Raw genomic sequence first — 13,882 nt, 5'->3', positions numbered from 1 at the left:
AGACCTCTATAAGGTCACCCCTCAGCCTCCTACGCTCCAGTGAAAAAAGTCCCAGCCTATTCAGCCTCTCCTTATAACTCAATCCATCAAGTCCCGGTAGCATCCTGGTATTTCCAGCTTAACTGCATCTGTGCCATTTGCCTCAACCACTCCCTGTGGCAGCAAGTTCCACACTCTCTGAGTAAAGATATTTCTATCCTATATATTTAAAAATAATCACGTGAAAACCATTGCAAACAAAATGATTGTCCTCTGAATGTGATCTGGTTTGATGTCTCTCCACACTTTCAGCAGGGCAACCTGTGCAATCAGTTACACCCAGATCATTCCTAATGCTCGATAGCATAATGCAGAATTAAATGTCTTGGACAAAAATATTTCTGCAATGTTCTCTGAGTAAGATGAAAAGGGAAATTTCTGCTTTTCTGATGGGACAGCAATGCGGCGGCAGTGATCTGAGGGTTAAATTGCAAACCCAGGCAATGCAACAGAAGGGATAGTGTTTCTTTATGACTCTAATGTACATGTATGAATTTTCAATGCTCTCAGTTGGTCCTATCTGAGAGCTGAATAATTTTATGCTGTATAGATCCCTGCAAGCAGCAGCCTTTTGTAAAGACGGCAAGCTATCGAGATTGTGGACACCATCATGTTTTTGTAATGCTTCTGTCGGCTTGAAGGTATCATCCAGTGGAGTGCTGAGCCTCTGCCGATTGGCTGAAAATCGCTGGCTAGTTTCTAATGTATCTATTTAGGTCATGTCTAGGTCTTGTCATGTGTGATTCTGAAGAGCAAGCAGGAGAGGCCACTTGTGCTGCAGTGCACATCATCAAGAACATAGACCACTGCACCTTCTGGATAATGTGGAACAATAACGATACCTCCATCGACCAGCATGTTAACGGTTCCTTATCCTCCAATGTAACATCTTATTTTCTGGATGCATTAATTAATATTATCAAGAGTTGCAGCATTTCAATAACAATATTCCCATAGTTTGTGCTGGCATTGTGGAGCATACTGCTCGTTTAACTGTTGTAAATTATTAATTCAACAGAAAAACCTGTTAGTTATTTAGTCTTTTATGCAAATCTATTCTTCCAAATCACTACAATGTCAAAAGGATACTTCAAGCTGACAGGACATTGCTCATATTTTTAATCTTCAACTTCAATAATATTCATCAGTATGCATTGCCATGCTTCCTGCAAACTAATAATATATTATAATGGAAAAATCCTCCGGAGATTTGCTGCTTAATTACAACATTATTTGCATTTTTGCATATTAATGACTGCGCATTTGCTGCAGTAATTAAGTAGAATGAATTGAAAACCCTAACATTTGAAAGCAACGATGAAAATCCAAAATGCAGAACAGTTCACTGCACTTCATTCCAGAATGTAACCCTTTGCCTGCCGAACATCCGTGCTCGAAACATGTCCATTCTCTCTCAAACACCCGCCACCCAAATGAGTTTTCAGACAAATACTATATTTGTCTAAATATACAATGGCATTTTACATCGCAAGCCTTGAAACAGATTGCCTGATCCTGCGTTTAGAAATAGCAAGGGTCTCGCAGTGCTATTTTACAGACATTCTTTGCACATACACTTCCATTCAAATTCAATATATGGGATTTCTGAAATCTAACAGTCAATGGGAGTGTCGGAAATAAGGATAGACATGTGTTTCCCATTGCCAAACGCAAACTGTAGCACTTAACGATGCAAATGATCAAAAACACTGCAAGCTCATGCTTATCCTCATTTCTATCCTTATTTCCGACACTTTCATTGACTGTTACCGTTAGATTTGAGAAATCCCATATATTGTATTTGAATGGAAGTGTATGTACAAAGAATGCCTGTAAAATAGCATCATGAGACCCTTGCTATATATAAACACAGGATCAGGCAATCCATTTCAAGACTTACGATGTAGAATGGCATAACCACCTTGGGCTTCTGTACCGTGTTATGATTCTAGAAGCATTTTGGCATACTGCGGGTACTAGTTCAACTCTGCGCACAGTGCAGGTCTGTGACATGGAGCAGATAATGGCTGCAGCCACGGTGGCCATATGTCACAAATTTACAAATGTTTGCAGCAAGCGAGCCTTTTTAAAATAGGTTTCACAGCTTGCCGGCGACGTATGCCTGACAGCGACATTGTTGGTCGGTCGTGGAACTGCATGTGCCAGGAGCTGTCTAAAATGAAGCTTCCTTCGTGTGCGGTTCTGGATTGACGGTGGTGTCAGAGCGGAGCAGGTGTCGCTATAGATGGCTGCCGAGAAAAATAGGCAAAGCGTGAAGCTGACAATTAAAAATCTTTTCTGGGAGCACCAAGAAAATAATAAAGAAAAATAAAGAGTAAGAGATAAATGAGTGAATAAAAAGATCTCTGATGCCCGATTACCAGACCCTGGCTGGGTTCTGAAGTGCAATCCTTATCTATAGAATCCCTTTAGTGCAGAACCACAATCCCACCCAGACCCAATCCCCGTAACCCCACGTATTTACCCTGCAAATCCCCCTGACACTAAGGGGCAATCAACCGAACCCGCACATCTTTGGACTGTGGGAGGAAACCAGAGCACCCGGAAGAAACCCACGCAGACACGGGAGAATGTGCAAACTCCACACAGAGAGTCACCCAAGGCTGGAATTGAACCCGGGACCCTGGCGCTGTGAGGCAGCAGTGCTAACCACTGTGCCACCAAATCCTGGTGAAGGTCATTTGCCAATGCAGTGATGGGTGAGAAACCCACATCAGGTTCGGAATTATATCAGGTCCCAGTGTGGGCCGTCAGTTTTTCATGGAGCCCAGGCATGTGACGATTACTTCCCTCACCACACCACCAACCCCCCCCCCCTCCCCCCACCCCCCAACCCATACTTGACCCATGAGGAAACGATAACAAGGTCACTGCGGTGGTGGACCCTGACATTTGCGAGCTCAAATCCAAACATAACAATCTTCAAAGTGTGATCATTTGTGGGCGGGCAGCAGTAACATCAACGTGAAAGCTGTCAGAGTGTTGAAAGTAAAAACAAATGGTTCATAAATGATCTTCATTACAGCAGCGCAATCGGGAACTGACCCCTTGTTTGATTGCTGTTGAAATGGAAGTAGCGCTGCATGGCAAAGATGTGCAGATTAGGTGCATCAGCCACGCTAAATTGACCATAGTGTCAGGGGATTAGTGAGGTAAATATGTGGGGTTACGGAGATAGAGCCTGGGTGGGATTGTGGTTGGTGTAGAGTTGATTGGCTAAATGACCTCCTTCTGCACTGTAGGAATTCTATGAGACGGTTGGGGTGGAATGGCCTTCTTTGCCAGTTCCTTGCTTTTCAACATGTCTACAAGGTGCAGGAACTGGATTGAAGGCAGCATCTGGCCACTGCCGTTGGGCTAGGCCCCAGGCTGCATAGCAGTTGCAGGTGTCCTAGCAGCAGATGGCAGATCACAGGATCCAGCTGCCCATTGATCTGGAATCTGTGTTGATTATTCCCCACAGTTATTCGCCAGATAGATGCAATCTCAGCGACAGCCTTGGATGGAAGGATCAATGTGGGGGTTGAACCCAGCGGGCTACACTGTCTGCCAATCACCCTGACACCTCTTCACTCATGTACCATGGAAAGTACAGCACACTGTGATTGGGAGGCTTACCAGGGAGCATCCCAAAGTAATATTTGCAAGACATTCACATCTTGGCCCAATATCCTATTTTTCTTTAGAAATAGGAATCACTGCCATACAACAGTCGGTCAAAGTGAAGTACATTTACTTCCGGCTGCAGATGCAAGAGTGCTAGCGGGTTCAAGCGAAGCATTTGAAAGAGAATCCGTCTGTTATCTGAAAAGAAAGTACATGCTGGATTAAGGGGAGAAGGCGGGAGAATGGCACTAAGATAACTGCTCATTTGGGGAGCTGGTGCAGACATGATGGGCCGAATAGCCCCCCTCTGCACTGTAACAATTCTGTGATACTGGTGAGTAGACACAAAGCACACTTTATGTGGCTTTACCTGCTAGTACTCACCTGAAGAACATCCTCTTCTGGTTGCAAATATCTCAGTCCAGGTGGATTTCCATTTAGAAGCCCTTTGCTGTTTATAATGGTGTTAGAAGAATGAGAACAATTAGGCACAACGCCTCATTGGAATGTTGGTGGTATTGTAAAGATGTGTACATGACAGAAGAAATATCTTTAAAACATCATAAGAAATTTGCTTCATAAGCCCTCTGTATCAATTACCACTCACTGATTTCTTGGGAACTCTGGACATGCACTTCATATGGACATCATCAACATTCGGGACAACAAATTGCCAGGAGATAGCATGAAAAGTGGCATCTCACTCCCCTCCCAAAAAATAATTAATGGCCCGAATGTTGCAGCAGTAATGATGATGAAAAAAATAAAGTTTGTCAAATATATTTTAGTTTCTATCTTAACCCAATGCTGATCATTTATTTTGCTATCTAAAAATTGAAAATGAAAGTCTTGGCAACCAGGGGTTTTACAGTACTTCCTGATTTGCTGTCTGTGAGAATATGTCAATATGATTGACTGCTTGCTGTCACCTCTGCAGCTACATGGAGACCCCCTACCTGGCACAAGATTTAAACTGATCTTGGGAAAGGGGAAATTCACACCACAGGTGGAATTTTCTCATTTTTCGTTGATGTGCGAACTCAGGTGGGAGTGTAGCTCGTCAGCTGCCCTGCCGACTTTTCCTGCCATAAAAAAAGTGAAGGGGCGGATCCCACGATGTCATGCTGGTGGGAGTGGGTTCTGAATGAGCCCGCCCCTTCCAGCTACCTCGGCTCTTGGCAAATCGGGATGCCATTTCCAAAGGTTAATTATATTAAAATATATTCAAATGGGATTCCCTTCACTGCATGGGGGTTCACGCTTTGGGGGTTTGGGGGGGGGGGGGGTGCGGGGGCAGGGGTGGAGGTGGCAAGGACAATGAAGCGAAGAAATCCACTGGCGTAAAAGCTGTTTTGGGATTCCCCTTTGATCCTCTGTCCCCTTCCCAGTTCTTGTCCACCAGGAACAGCGGCTGAATATCTCCCCTACAGATATCGCTAGATCTTTCGGGATAACATTCTTCAAGGTCAGTAGCCAGCAATGTTGCTCCATCGATGACGGTGAAATCCAGCCCTATGTCTAAACTGAACTCTAGCCCGTTTGAAGTGTGCACTTCCGTCATTGGTGACATAACCACCGAAACCACAAACACAATCGGTAGAGATCCCACAGGACAATCCATTTCTCTGGCCAGCCGGACCTGATCTATTGGCACCTGCACATTTGATGGACGGGTTGGAAAGTCCAGACAAGTTTAGATGGTAAATCTTTTAAAAATTCCACCAGCCACTTTGATGTTCTCTAATTCTCCTTTCAGAACTATCTGGTTTCTCCATCACCTTCTTCACTTCCAATGATTTCTTACTACTCGTAAGGGCGGCATGGTGGCATAGAGGTTAGCACTGCTGGCTCACAGCTCCAGGTACCCGGGTTCGATTCCCAGCTTGGGTCACTGTCTGTGTGAAGTTTGCACGTTCTCTCTGTGCCTGCGTGGGTTTCCTCCGGGTGCTCCGGTTTCCTCACGCAGTCCAAAGATGCGTAGGTTAGGTGCTTTAGGCATGCTTGCCCCTTAGTGTCACAGGATGAGTAAGTTAGAGGGAAGAGGGATTAGCGGGGTAAGTATATGGGGTTACGGAGATAGGATGGGATTGTTGTCAGTGTAGACCCGATGGGCCGGATGGCCTCCTTCTGCATTGTAGGGATTCTATGATACAATGAACATGAAATGTCAAAGATCAATGATCATTCATGGAGCCACATCATCCTATGTGTCATTTTTCCTCTTGATGTCACTCTTTGATGCCAACATCTTACCTGTGGTGTGGCTGTCAATTTTCTCAACAGACTTTCGCCTTTGGTACCCAGTGACGAGCTGATTTCTTGTATTAATGCTGAAATATAACCATAATTACAGATTAATCTCCAGCAGTAATCATTGATTACAATGCTGAGGTTTGTAGACCAACAGGGAGGTGAACTCATTTCTTGTGTAATTCCAACAGTACCGTACCACCATGCTGAAAATTCCTCTCGTTGGAATGACGATGGGAGTATTCGAATCGAGGTGGAGCAGGTCAGCACAGGTTTCACTCTGAACTCTTGCTCGCCTGAGGGGTTTATTCAGAATTACATTTTTCTGCCACTTGGTTAGTTTTCGAAATGACACCCTTTCTGTTCCTACCCACATTACCTAAAAGAAGTTGTATCATCTGTCTTTCAGCACTTGGCATTATTCAGTGTTCAGTGGTGAAGAGACCATGTTCAGATTTATTCCTGACACCCTTCAAATGTTGGCCTCAACTAAGAGGTGGGCGATCGGAGTACCAGAGGATTTGGTCACTGGTTAAATGTTGACTCCTGCCAGGGAACTGTCCAGCCTCACCCCAACCTGACAACATGACCAAGATCAGCACATCTTCATGGCAGAAGTTATGGATTCTACCTGTTAATCTCTACCCCTCTTGGGCACTGTTCAGGGAGTGCCAATGTGCTGTGCCACCTAGGGAGTACCAATTTCGACTATTTGTGCATCACTGTGTGGTGAACCATAGATGGTTACCACTATGGGTACTGAACCATAGATGGTTATCACTATGGGTACTTGTACATATGTTACTCTTGTTACTGTTGGGATTAGGGTTGGGGTGTTCCACCTGTTGGTATTGTTCTGTGGTACACTCCGGTTGGCTCCGCCTTCCTATAGGAGTATAAAGGTCACTGCATTTCCTAGTGACCCTTTAGTCTGGGATTGTATTGTTAAGCAGTATGCTCTATTCTTGTTGCGAATAAAAGCCTTTATTCCCGGGTACGATCTAGCCTCCCGAGTGGATTAATCGTGCATCACACTGCAAAGTTCAAAGTTTTAAATCTTATTGATTAGTGTCACAAGTAGGCTTACATGAACACTGCAATGAAGTTATTGTGAAAATCCCCTAGTCGCCACACTCTGGCACCTGTTCGGGTACACCGAGGGAGAATTTAGCATGGCCAAATGAGCACGTGACGTGATCTTAATTTTTGATGGATAAAGAACATCCATCGAAGTGAAAGAGAAATAGAGAGATATTTCTCCTCCTACATGCTACCCCTTCTGTTTGTTTCCTGCTCTTCTTATCCGTTTCTGATTGCCATTTCTCACCTTTTCTTTGCGTCTTTGGGTTTAGCAGCCTGACTATTCCAGAATGCTTGCTGAAGCAAGAAGGAGCATATTGTCATTCAACCGCCAGCCTTCATCAAAGCTCGACTGCATGATTAAGCCCTGAAGTCTCATCAATCAGCAGTGATGTGCATCGTAACAATCTATTGATACATCAGTACACATCTATCTCTGCTGCATCGCTAAATGTTTCCTTAAATTTATATATCTTATCACAAATCAATTAGATAAATGTAAAGCAGCTCAGATTGTTTACACTCTAATTATATGCAGCACAATTTTATTTCGATATAATAAATAATCTGTGAAATTAAGCCTACACGAACGATACGTAAGACAAACTGTTTCCCTGGGCCAACCAGCTTTGTGAGTTTTTATATATTGCGATTCAGATAAAAATATTAATGTTGCCTAAATGTAACGTTCAGAGTCAGTCTATGAATATACACTCCCAGGGCAGAATGGCATTTGAAGCAGGTATATTTGGTAGCCAAATCCATGAGAAATTTAGTTCTAGAAATAAGGTTTGCCACATACTATAGACTCAAAAAAATTACAGGATTTGCAAGGAAGTTTGGCTTGATTTATTATCGGTATACAGTGAAAAGTATTATTTCTTGTGCACTATACAGACAAAATATACTGTACATAGGGAAGGAAATAGAATCCCTACAGTGCAGAAGGAGGCCATGCAGCCCCTTGAGTCTGCACCAACCATAATCCCCATAACCCTACTTATTTACCCTACTAATAACCTGACACTAGGGTCAGTTTAGCATGGCCAATCAACCTAACCTACACATCTTTGGAGTGTGGGATGAAACCAGAGCACACAGAGGAAACCCACGCAGACATGTGGAGAATGTACAAACTCCACACAGACAGTGACCCAAGCCAGGAATCGAACCCGGATCCCTGACGCTGTGAGGCAGCACAACTACTGTGATGCTGTGCCGTCCCAAAAGGAAGGGTACAGAATGTAGTGTTACAATCATAACTAGGGTGTAGAGAAAGATCAACTTAATATAAAGTAGGTCCATTCGAAAATCTGATGGCAGCAGGGAAGAAGCTGTTCTTGAGTCAGTTGGTACGTGATCTCAGACTTTTGGATCTTTCTTCCGATGTAAGAAGGTGGAAGAGAGTATGTCCGGGGGTCCTTGATTATAACATTTTGAAACACCTTAACACCATAATAACACCTTGGAATTTAACACTTTGGGGGATTTGACAGTGGGCAGTTAAAAACAGCCTTGTGAGTACCCATTGATATTCTACATCGATCCCGTACCTCCCATTTTAACCTCCTCTTATGATCCTATGACAATTGACATCTACCTGAAGCTGGTGGGTCTTTCCACAAATATGCACATTGAGGTCCAATGACGTCACTGGATTCTGATTGCAATTTTAACTGTGGCCTGACCGGGAGGTCATTGTGTTTTCTGGCCCAGTGAAGACAGGAGGAAGAGGCCCAAGTAGGTATGCTGCTTTACTACTGGACTACACAAGGTTATTGTAGACCTTCACTTTGCTGCGTTTCCTCACTAACCTTCTATAAGACCCTTCGCAACATCCTTTCCTTGTAACTTGCCTCATTGTCCTTGGCTGTTTCTTTAGTACCTAGCTGGTGACCTTTCACCATCTGAAAGTCATTTCACCCATTGGCTCGCTGCCACTTCTAGCCCACTTTAGGTGGGCAGCTGGCCAAAGGTGTGTAGATGAGACCTCGGAGTTAAAATTGGCCTGGCCCCATACGGCTGATTTCAGGGGAGGCAGGTAATTAAAATTGGGGCTTATGCATTAAAGCATCTTTTAAAATGTTTTTTATCCAAGTCCAAAGCCTCTCTGGAATATTTGGATGTCATTCTCTAGATCAATCAGCTAAAGAGACTGAACAGTGCAGCAAACGCCAATTGCAAAGGTTTCTTTTAACAATAGCTGGCAATAATGGCTCTTCACAGAGTGTGCTCACACTTCCTGAACTTCTTCAAGCACTGTCCTTCCTCAAAAAGCAACTACGATTTTTATAGCAGTGAAGGTATTTTGAATTGTTTCTTGCTTGGTTAGAGGTAAAGGTTACAGCCCCTAACTAAATCTTCAGGGTGGTTACAAGTTAGTGTGCCAGTTCTTGATACAGGTCTAATAAGTACTGCAAAATGCTGCAAAATGCTGATTTCATGGACCAAAGCTTGGTTTTTGTGGTCATTCGGGGGATGTGGGCGTTACTGGCTGGCCAGCATTTATTGTGCATCCCTAGTTATCCTTGAACTGAGTGGCTTGTTAGGCCACTTCAGAGGGCAGTTGAGAGTCAACCACATTGCTGTGGCTCTGGAGTCACATGTGGGCCAGACCAGGTAAAGACGGCAGATTCAGAATCATAGAATCTCTACAGTGCAAAAGGAGGTCATTCGGCTCATTGAGTCTGCACTGGCAACTATCCCTGTAACCCCACATAGTTACCCTGCTAATCCCTCTAACCTACATCTCCCAGGACATGAAGCAGCAATATAGCATGGCCAATGCACCTAACCTTCCTTCCCGAAAGGACATTAGTGAACCAGATGTATTCTTTTCCGACAATCGACAATGGTCTCATGGTCATCAGTAGATTCGTAATTCCAGATATTTTTTATTGAATTCAAATTCCACCATTTGCCTTGGCGGGATCGGAACCCGGGTCCCCAGAACATTAGCTGACTTTCTGGATTAATAGTGATAATACCAGTAGGCCATCGCCATCGTAACAAGAAAAGAATAGCAGTTGCTCTGACCTTCTTGGAGATCTCCAGGCCACTTCATGGCCTTCACAGTTAACATTATCGAGTGGGATTGACTCCAATCTGCTGATATTGTACTTAGCGCTGATATGGAAAACTTTTCCATTAATTGTCTTTCATTTTTCCATCATAACGTCCTTCAGATCCCCCAATCTAACACACCCACACCTTAATATGAGTAATTCAATTGCAGTTCAGTTAATAATATTCATAATATATTTAGCTTTATTTTTATTTGTCAGATTCAATCTCCATGAAATAAACTGCCCAGTAGTAGAAAAAGAAAAGGAAGATTTGCACTTATCTGGGATCTTTTGTGACAAAGGGCATTACAAAGTACTTTAAACCTAATAAAGTATATTGTAGTGTTGCCACTGTTGTAAAGTAGGAAATGTGGCAATTATATAAATGTAAAGCAGTTCAGATTGCTTATACTCTAATTATTTACAGCATAATTTTATTCCTATTTAATAAATAATCTATGAAATAAAGCCTACAGTAGTGACATGTCAAAAAATTGTTTCCCTGGTTCATAGAATCATAGAATCCTGACAGTACAGAAGGAGGCCATTTGGCCCAATGAGTCTGCACCAAGTCAGACCCAGGCTTACCCCATAACCCTGCATATTTACCCTGCTAATCCATATATCTTAGAATCTTAGAATCTTAGAAACCCTACAGCACAGAGAAAGGCCATTCGGCCTATCGAGTCTGCACCGACCACAATCCCACCCAGGCCCTACCCCCATATCCCTACATATTTACCTACCAATCCCTCTAACCTAGGCATCCCAGGACACTAAGGGCAATTTTAGCATGGCCAATCAACCTAACCCGCACATCTTTGGACTGTGTGAGGAAACCGGAGCACCCGGAGGAAATCCACGCAGACACAAAGAGAATATGCAAACTCCACACAGACAGTGACCCAAGCCGGGAATCGAACCCAGGTCCCTGGAGCTGTGAAGCAGCAGTGCTAACCACTGTGCTACCGTGCCGCCCCACGGCATGGGACATTAAGCGCGATCTAACAAAGCCAATCAACATAACCTGCACATCTTTGGACTGTGGGAGGAAACCGGACCACCCGCAAGAAATCCACGCAGACATGGGGAGAACGTGCAAACTCCACACAGACAGGCACCCAAGGGTGGAATCAAACCCGAGTCCCTGGCGCTGTGGGGCAGCAGTGCTAACCACTGAGCTACCATGCCGCCTACGGTGGTCGACCAGCTTTATGAGTTTTCATACCTGGCGATCCAGGAAAAAAGAAATTAATATTGCCTAAATGTCAGAAAACTTTAATATTGTAATATTGGGAGTCAGTTTATGAATATACGCTCTCAGGGCAGAATGACACCTGAAACAAATATATCTGGTCACTAAGTCCATGAGAACTTTGCAAGGTACTACTACAGCAATCTGTTTTAGCTGTTGGTATGTTGAGGGGGACTGTTGGCCAAGACACTCCTGCTTTCCTTCAGGATAATTGTAATGATTTCAATCAGGTCATTGAGGCTGGCCTATTGGAGTATGAACTCCCTGATTAAGGATCCACCTGGTGTGGAGGCGGGCGGGGAAAGAGGAGGACCTTCTCGTGAACCTGCTCCTGGGCCTGGCAAGGCGTGCCAATCTCCAGGTCCAGGCAGCAAGTGATCGAGGGGGTCGTCCAACCTGACTGTCTGCCCCTCTACCGCAGTTATATTCGCAGCCAGGTGTCCAAGGGCATAGTTGATGCCTTCCGTGCCAACTGGGCACCACAGGGACTGGGGTGCATTATTCAGCCCTTTAATCACATTTTAATTTGATGTTTAAGTTTCCTTTCCACTTTGTCTTTTGTTTCAGGCATTTCCGCTCCTTTTAGGGAACTGTCCCTTTTGAGTTGTCCCTGAGTTAATTTGATTTTGTTTGTTTGGTTGGACACTAAAAGATGTCCCTGATTAAGGATCCAATTGATAGGCCAATCGGGGCGGATGGGATCTTGGTTTAACAGCTCCATTGGCAGTGCAGCACTCTTTCAATACTGCATTCTGTTGTCAGCCTAGATTTTAGGCTCAAGTTTTTCAAATGGGCCTACATCTGACTCAGCAGTGAGAGGCGACTCACTGAGTCACAACTGACATAACACGCTAATATATTGATCTATTTATGTTTCACAAGGGACTTGTACCATTCCCTTTTCTCAGTAGCAATCCATGTAAAATCAATAATTGCTTCCCAGTCTAATTATTTTCAAATTAATTGAAGTTTCCAGCATTTTTTTAATGTACAAAAGGTCAAGATCTATGTATCAGATTAGCCTGACTGAAACAATCATTTATCTGCTCTTTCAGAATATTCATTTCTTCACAGGATGTGAGTGTCACTGGAAAAGTTAGCATTTATTGCCCATCTCTACCTGGTGTTGTGACATCTTCTTGTCAACTAGGTGGCTTACTAGGCCCATAAGAGAAATTAAGAATCGACTGCATCACTGCAGGCCAGAACAGTTTGGGGTTCCAGATTTCCTTCCCTAAAAGGCATTAGTGAACCAAGTGGGTCTTTATGACAATTTAATAGTTACATGGTCGCTGTTGCTGATACTAGTTTTTTTGTTAACTTCCAGATTAATTTAATTACCTGAATTTTTTTTAAAAATACTTTTCCAATTCAATCAAATCAAATCCAATTCAGAGTCTCAACAAGTTGAGACATTTCCGATCCAGGCTGACAAGACAGGGCGAGCGACCAAACCACCCTGTCCTGGGCCTGATCTACATGAGCCAAGCTGATTGGAGAAGGGGGAGGTTCCTCCTCCAAGACTTGAGCTCATTTGCATCTTAGCCAAAAGGCCGAGATGCCGCTTTTAAAAATTGCTTCATATGAAACATATGACGCCTCAGCGTAACCGAATGACCTCAACCAAGTGCGGCCGACAATGGGGTGCCGACCATACTACACTTGATCTTAGCCAAAAGGCCGAGAAGCGATTTTTGGCTAAGATCAAGTGAATTTAAATTCACTGGCCTGCCTTGGTGGGATGTGAACTTGTGCCTCTGGATCATTAGTCCAGGCCTCTAGATTACTAATCCAGTCACATCATCGTCATGCTAACATTCCCATTTTTATGCTCAGTACAATTTTCTGTCCAAACACCTGCTTCTGTAAAAGCAAAAGCCTGCAGAGGAGTGCAATTCACAGAAAGTAATTTATATTGTATAAGTTCAACGATTTAGCACATCTGTAACAAGCTGGCTGAAGCTTCCGTTTCCCAATTAGCAACTCATCCGGTGGAATATTACTCCAGCGAAGTTTTAGGGGCGGCTAATAGGGTTTTTAACAGTTCGCTGTATTTTCCAGCCCTAGCCCCCTCCCTTCCCACCACCCTGACTAGGCCCTAAAACTCCATCCAGTGGGCGTGATTTTCCAGTTGCACCTGCACCGAGACTGGAAATTCCCTCCTGAGGTCAATAGATCTTTAAATGGTCCAACAAAGTGTCCGTCCCGACCTTGACAATGCTCGCGGCGGGCAGCACTGGAAAACATATCCCATTAAAGTGCAAAACATGACATTTTGATTAGTGTCATACAGGAACCTGATTCATTAATCAAAACATAAGCTAAAATACATACTGTAATATATATTAAGCCTATAATAATATTAATAAAATTAAAGTTTATTTATTAGTCACAAGTAAGGCTTACATTAACACTGCAATGAAGTTACTGTGAAAATCCCCTAGTCGCCACAGTCTGGTGCCTGTTCGGGTACACTGAGGGAGAATTTAGCATGGCCAATGCACCTAACCAGCACGTCTTTCGGACTGTGGGAGGAAACCGGAGCACCCGGAGGAAATCCACGTAG

At 43.7% G+C, this 13,882-nt stretch overlaps 1 pseudogene; it reads right to left on the bottom strand.

Moving 5' to 3' along the window:
- Nucleotides 1–12,788: 12,788 nt before the first annotated feature.
- On the bottom strand, nt 12,789–13,008 carry LOC144479803 (U2 spliceosomal RNA; annotated as a pseudogene).
- Nucleotides 13,009–13,882: the final 874 nt, after the last annotated feature.

Source organism: Mustelus asterias, chromosome 26, assembly GCF_964213995.1.
Source record: "Mustelus asterias chromosome 26, sMusAst1.hap1.1, whole genome shotgun sequence".
In the NCBI taxonomy this organism is placed as follows: domain Eukaryota; kingdom Metazoa; phylum Chordata; class Chondrichthyes; order Carcharhiniformes; family Triakidae; genus Mustelus; species Mustelus asterias.
The sequence above is the reverse complement of the archived record's forward strand: the minus strand, read 5'-3'. Positions and strand labels throughout refer to the sequence as shown.